We start from the raw sequence: 7,819 nt of genomic DNA, 5'->3' as shown, positions 1-7,819 counted from the left end.
AAGCTTAATGGTGAAAAAACAGAGGTCCTGATTCTGGGAACAGACAAAGATCTCTGGGGCCTGCAACACTGGCCCACAGAAATGGGTGCGCTGCCGCAGCCTTCCCAGCATGCTCGCAATCTTGGCTTCCTCATTGACGACCTACTATCTATGCGTCAACAACCCATGAAGGTGTCTGGAACCTGTTCCACCATTTTGAAATGGCTGAAGAAGATTGTTTGGATGCTACCTAGCCCTACCCATAGTCCAGTCTCTTGTAACCTCTAGACTGACTACGGTAACATTCCCTACCTTGGAGCCAATAAAGACGTGACCCGCAAGCAACAACGGGTACAGAACTCTGCTGCCAGATTGCTCTGTCGGGTCCCCAGAGCAGCCTGCATCTCTGGCCCCCTGCGTGACCATCATTGGCTCATGGCTGAGAACCGGATCAGGTTTAAAGCTCTGAGCCACATGTTCAGAATTAAGCTTGGCACGGCTCCCCAATATTTGCAAAATTTAGCTCACCCCTATCTGCTGTCACGCAGTCTTCGGTCTACTACTCAGGCTAAATTCTAGGTGCCTAGGATTAGACTATCCGGTATGGACGGCCGCTCCTTTTCATACCTGAGCCCTGTTTTATGGAATGCTCTTCCCTTGTCTCTTCGCACCCAAACTAACTTTACACTCTTCCGCAAGTCACTTAAAATCTGGCTTTTCAATCAGTAAGTCGTTGTTCTCTTATCTTTTGCTTCTGTTCTGGCGGGCGCCGGGAAACCCTTTTTGGGTAGCTGTTGCGCCTATATATAAATTTAAATAATAATAATAGTAATAAGCGTATCTATTTCTGAAGAAGTACAAAAATCTCTTGAAAACCCACCTGAGAGACCTATTGTATCTTCATGGAATAGTGTCCTTGAATATGCTTTTCGTTGTATTGATTTTTTCCTAAGACCTTGTGTTAGTGCCTTTCTCTTCCATGTCAAAGACACCAAAGATTTCTTAAAAAGAATTGAAGGTGTACACTGGGAGAAAGAACTCATGCTGATGACACTTGAGAGAAATAGCTGTATACCTGCATACTCCACAGAGATGGAATTGCAGAATGTGTGCACTTCTTGAGAGCTAGACTGATCTGCCTCTCTGCCCACACCCTATTGATCCTCAATATATTGGATTATTGCCTCAAAAATAACATGTTCCACTTCAATGGGGTACTGTACAGAAAGAAGCAGGGGTCTGCGATGGACACCTGCTTCGCCCTAGCTAGGCATACTTGTTGACATGCTAGTGGGAAGATCAGGTGCCCGTTGCCTCTGGATTCGAGGAGGACATATAGAAAAAGAGGTCATGTTGGTCAGAGCCACAGATGACCTATTCCTTAATTAACAAGGCGATGAGACACAAGCTAACCTTTTGGAATACCACTTGAACATCATTGCCTATAATTTGAAAGTCAGTAGTACCATGAGTAATACCAGTATAATCTTCCTTGATGTTGAAGTAATGCTATATGGTGACACTCAAATATACAAACTATACAGTAAGCCCATGGTTGACAACAGTCTGCTACATGCTTTGGGCAGCCACGCCAACCAAGTGAAGTGGAGCACTCCTTACGGTGAGCTCATCAGAGCTAAGCATAATTGCAGCAGTGAAGATGATTTTCATGCTGAACAAAAGGTCATGCTTGAGAGATTCAGGCTCAAAATCTAGGGATTATAAATCAATGTGGAAAGGATCACTGGTCCTGCATAACCAAGGTCTGCAGGTGGATCGGTAGGTGTCTCCCAAATAAAAGACCTTCATACATGTGTTTTTTAAGAGTCGTGTAGCGGTATATGATGTGTGCCCGCTTCTTGTAACACGTGTCCGTGCGTAATCCTTGGGTCAGTTTTTGTTTGCACCCACCGCCAGGAGGTTGTACCATTGGTTAAAACAGTAGTGATGGTGAATAGGTGAAATAGTGCTATAAAGGTGTGCTAAAATACCCAGACAACCAGAGGTTCAACTTTAATATTTCTGGATTCGGGTAGAAGATTAAGGCATGTCGCTATGGAATTATTTAGGAATTCTAGCGCACTAAACTTGTGAGGTTAAAAGTGGTCGACATGTTTCAGCCTTATCTGCCTGTTGGTCAGTCGGCTTTCCTCAGGACCATAAAGTGATTAAGTGAAAAAAAGAAAAAGGTAAATTTGTAACCAGATTCGTTTTGTGGTAGTAGGTCACATTGTACCTGTAATAAGGGAAAAGGGAGATAGTGCAACCACATTTGTAGCGAATAAGTGGGAAAAGACACTTCAGCAATGTACAATGACATAGAGACACAGTTGAGAATTATGAAGCATGTTATTAAAAAAACATATAATTAAAAGCGAGTTGTGCAATACTAGACTCAGAGTCACCTTCATATTAAGCGTCAACTTACTCATTCTCAAAATTCTATGCGGAATATTGTGATGTATAAATCCCAAAGTCGTATTTAGGCGTCATGGAATCATTTCTTTATAGTGCCCTGATATTAAAAGCGCTATTTACTTTAGGGCGCAATTTCATTGTTACATTGCCATGACGTCAAAGGCGCTAATCAATTTTACTGTGTCATCACGATTATCTTAGACATTGGTATAACGATGTAATACCTGTTCGAGTATAGACTCTTACTATTATTTCAAAGTACATGCATTCATTATTAGACGGTACCAAGCACTCATTCTACATGAATTCTGAAAATCGAACATGTGCATACTGCCGCTATAGTATCTTTAAATGCGCACTCTGGAAAGCCTATTCAGAAAGAGATTCTATTCGAAAAGTAGGCACTTCTAACAAAAGTCTAAAACTAAGCAAAACTCAGTACAGAGCAGGGTCTTCACATGCGCTTATGCGTAACTGGAGCTTATGGAATGTACCTCTACAGTATGTAAGACTTGTCTCCTCAGGAACCAAGGCAGTTAGGGGGAGGCTTCACTGTTGTGGAGTGAGGAAAAAAGGAGTTTAGTAAAGGGGTTTTAATACTTGCGGTTTACTCCATAACGAAAAGGGCAATGCTCCTCAATACCTCTAGCCTTCAAACACCCGTCTAGCAGCTTGTGCTGTCTCTGCCCTAATAATACCAGTAATACCTGTTCTAACTTCACTAACCAAAGAGATTATGAGGTACCTCACACTAAGACACACAGAGAAATATCTCAATTTATAACGTGCAGCACAAGAAACATTATTTATGTGTTGGAGTGCCCATGTGATCTGAGGTAAGTGGGCAGTACAGTTCACTCAATACTCACGGCAATACTGGAACATGCACGTGCCATTTCTAACCATGGCAAACATTATCCTGTAGGGAGACATTTTGAACAGTACCACTTCAGTGATCAAAACCAGCTAGAATTCTTTGACATAGATAAAGTGGGGTCAGAAACACAAGGTGGTGACAGGATTCTTAAGCTTAGGAAACAGGAGTCATGTTATATAATTGATCTGAACATTAAAGCAAATTCGTTTTGAAACTGGGTGATCTGGTGTACCTTGTATTTTATCTTTCTGCTCTGTTTTATTGCAGGAAGAGAGGAAGGGACTCGCTAAACCTAGCAATGCTCAGGTGGTGAGAGGCTGTTGAGGCGGTCACACCCTACACTACTCTTCCATAGAAAAACTGGATGATTCAAATCATGAGGGTTTGATTTTGAGTTTTTAAATTTTTTTTACCCTTTGCTACACTTTCACTTCTTCTTAATTGGGAACTTACATTCTGGACTGCGAATGTTGACGATTTGTGAAGTGAGTCTCAAGATGTGTATAACCATTGCCCACGGGGTGATATTTGTTGTTCCATGCTTTTTCTTGAATCCTGGATACTCCCACTTGTACTAAGCCCAGGCTTACCCCTGACTTTTGGCTGGGCAAGTTATAAAGCCAATGGCATTGGTCACTTGGTATTAACCGACTAGCGGCAATCTTTGAAGTATTGAGGGGTGTGTTGCATTAGACCAAACCTTTTGTTCACTGGGGTGGAACCTTTTTGTCAGTCCATGTACTTGCAACTCTGCATTTATTTTTATGTTGGCACCATCCTCAATGTTGAATTTCAAGCTGTATGCCCTTAAATGTACCACACTGGCCCATAAATATCATTATGTATATGCCCAAACTGAAGCACTAGAACTGGGAGATAGTACTCATTATGTTTCACTTTTCGTTATATATCATTATCTTGCTCATTCTTGCCTCGAGACAACATCCCATCAGGCATGCCTATCAGCGATTTGATAGATCGATCCAATGACACTATAGAGGTATACTGCTTATCCATGTTTTTGCATTGTCAGACTATGTGTGTATTTACTTATTACGTGGTATTTTGCACAAACCGATTTGCGTGATCAAGGCCAGGAAGGCTGCAACTCGATGCATATGCTGGTGTTCGTTTTCCAAAAAACACCTTCTGAATCCAGTCATACGTGCATGCTTAACTGTTTCTACACTGAACGTCATTGCTTGAAAAGAAAGGTTTAAGTGTATTTATAGTGAGGGGAAAATGACCCCGAAAATGTCCCTGCCATTCATACTGATGTCATAAATGATGTCACTGCAGATGCTATCAGTCATTTACCCTATGATGTCATAGCACGTCATATGTGAAGTAATAAGCATGGTATGTGGGTTATGAGGGTATGACTCACACTTACTTGAAATAACCACGGCTTGTGAAATTCGGTGTCGTTTTTCGTTTACCCCTTAACTGCTGGGCCTCTCCCCTCCCCCGTACTGAACTCGTTTTTGGCTATTTTGGGTAGTTCACACTTAGGGCTGCATAATTTTCCGTCAACATAAGGTATCCACATCAGGTTTATCTCTGTTTTTTCCAACATACTGGGGATTCTCTTGGTACCCAGGGTTTGTGGATTCCCCTTGAGGGGACTGAGAAAATAGGTGAAATAAAGCAGCATTTTGAGTTTTTGGGGGGGAAAACGGAAAAAAGCGCTCCAGTTGCAGTTTATTCCTGAATCTTGCATCAATGACAGTTTATTGTGTTAAAGTCACAATCGTTCCAGGTTTCAGGACAATGCAGAGCTAAATCAAAGAAAAAAGACATTTTGTACCACAGTTTTGGAATTTTTCAAAGAGGTAGCCTATTCTCCCTATATTTTGTGCCCTCAACTTACTTCTAGTTTGTGGTGGAAACTAGTGTGAAACCCATGGGTGATCCAGGAAGGCTATACATTTCAGAAAAATAGACAAAATGCCAAATTTAGTAGGGTGTCTATGTGTAGCTCAATCATGGTTTTTCCAAAGAAAATAACTATTGAAATAAGGAAATATTGAAAATAAGTAAGAAGGTACAAATAATTGTGACCTTTTTCTTTGTAACGTTTTGGCATGATGGCCTATTTACAAAAGCAAAAAAAAAAATATTTGGTTTTGGGTACATTTAAGGCTTTCAGGTTTTCCAAGGTCCCTAGGTTCCCAAAGCCAACAACTGAGCTGCACTGTACAATGTTTTTTCAATATGTACTGAGAATAGATAGATTCATATGGTGAAACAAGTAGAGTGAAAATGGGTATCAAGGAAACCTATGTTATTCTGAAATGGCCACAAGATATGGAGTTTAGGAGTGGCAGTTTTTTGTATATCTCTGGATTTGTGGGTACCAGTACAAGCATATGATTTAGAGGGCTTTTTTCAAAATGTCTTCTTTCTTATACACTGACTTACATTTGAAGGCACAAATTCACCATTATCCTTTGCTAATAACAAATGTTGTACTGCTTCCACATGTCTTCTAATATATTGGTACCTCTCTTGTGTGGGTAGGCCTAGTGCCCATATAGGACACAGGCCAAATCACAAAATAGGTGCCTGACATGTTTACACTGAAAACTGATTCTTTTGTTCAGGTTATAGGTAGCTGTGGATTTTGTACTGTAGCTCAGCCAGCACCTAGGAAAACCTAGCAAACGTGTACATTTAAAAAAGAACAAACAACATAGGGAAACCCAGGGAGGGGTGGCTTGTGTGGCTCTTGCCAGGTCTGTTTATCCAGAATGCCTTGCAAACCAACTTTGACTAAAGAAATTGCCTCAGAGTTATATGATGGAAGTTCGGGAATCTGCAAGGGGCCACAAACTTCCTTCCGCTTGAAACCCAGGGAGGGGTGGCTTGTGTGGCTCTTGCCAGGTCTGTTTATCCAGAATGCCTTGCAAACCAACTTTGACTAAAGAAATTGCCTCAGAGTTATATGATGGAAGTTCGGGAATCAGCGTGTGTTTTTAAACTTTGGCGTTCTGCTGATTTTTAATACCTGTGTAATACTGTATTTTTAAACTTTGCCTCACCTGTAACTCACTCTGTTACCTGAACACTCCCGCCCCGGTCCGCCGCGTCCATTGTGGGCGTTTGCTGCGGAGGGTGGAGGAGGAGCCCAGCACTTCCGGGCTAAGGTCTGAGAGTTCAGCGCTCTAGTTTCGCTGTACTACCGGAGAGCATAAATACCGCTATCCTGCACACTCGCGTGGTGGAGAAGAGTCTGGCCGGTGGCAGAGGTCGACTCTATCCGCTCACGCTGGGAATCTGGTGTGTGTGTTACACTGCGAGCGAGCGCTGACTGAACAGCGTGTGTTTTTAAACTTTGGCGTTCTGCTGATTTTTAATACCTGTGTAATACTGTATTTTTAAACTTTGCCTCACCTGTAACTCACTCTGTTACCTGAACACTCCCGCCCCGGTCCGCCGCGTCCATTGTGGGCGTTTGCTGCGGAGGGTGGAGGAGGAGCCCAGCACTTCCGGGCTAAGGTCTGAGAGTTCAGCGCTCTAGTTTCGCTGTACTACCGGAGAGCATAAATACCGCTATCCTGCACACTCGCGTGGTGGAGAAGAGTCTGGCCGGTGGCAGAGGTCGACTCTATCCGCTCACGCTGGGAATCTGGTGTGTGTGTTACACTGCGAGCGAGCGCTGACTGAACAGCGTGTGTTTTTAAACTTTGGCGTTCTGCTGATTTTTAATACCTGTGTAATACTGTATTTTTAAACTTTGCCTCACCTGTAACTCACTCTGTTACCTGAACACTCCCGCCCCGGTCCGCCGCGTCCATTGTGGGCGTTTGCTGCGGAGGGTGGAGGAGGAGCCCAGCACTTCCGGGCTAAGGTCTGAGAGTTCAGCGCTCTAGTTTCGCTGTACTACCGGAGAGCATAAATACCGCTATCCTGCACACTCGCGTGGTGGAGAAGAGTCTGGCCGGTGGCAGAGGTCGACTCTATCCGCTCACGCTGGGAATCTGGTGTGTGTGTTACACTGCGAGCGAGCGCTGACTGAACAGCGTGTGTTTTTAAACTTTGGCGTTCTGCTGATTTTTAATACCTGTGTAATACTGTATTTTTAAACTTTGCCTCACCTGTAACTCACTCTGTTACCTGAACACTCCCGCCCCGGTCCGCCGCGTCCATTGTGGGCGTTTGCTGCGGAGGGTGGAGGAGGAGCCCAGCACTTCCGGGCTAAGGTCTGAGAGTTCAGCGCTCTAGTTTCCCCTAGGTCGACTATAAATGTGTGTAGGCCCGCGTCCGCGCAGCGGACGCGTGCAGCGGGCGCGCCGGAAGCGCGCCGAAGTCGAGCCAAAGTCCAGCCCGTCTGCGCCCGTCCGCGCCAGGACGGGGCGCGGGGCTGGGACTCCATGCTCCTCTCAGCCACTACCGCTGCGCTACGACAGGCAGGTACTGCTAGATCTATGCCCTGATGTCCCCCTTCTATGTAAACACAAGATGGAGGCACTTTCGTTACATAGCTGCCCTTCGTGTACATTCACGCCAATTATGCGGTACACTGAGAATCCCATCACTAAGCAG

Source organism: Lissotriton helveticus, chromosome 1_1 (assembly GCF_964261635.1).
Source record: "Lissotriton helveticus chromosome 1_1, aLisHel1.1, whole genome shotgun sequence".
In the NCBI taxonomy this organism is placed as follows: Eukaryota; Metazoa; Chordata; class Amphibia; order Caudata; family Salamandridae; genus Lissotriton; species Lissotriton helveticus.
This window is presented reverse-complemented; position numbering follows the sequence as displayed.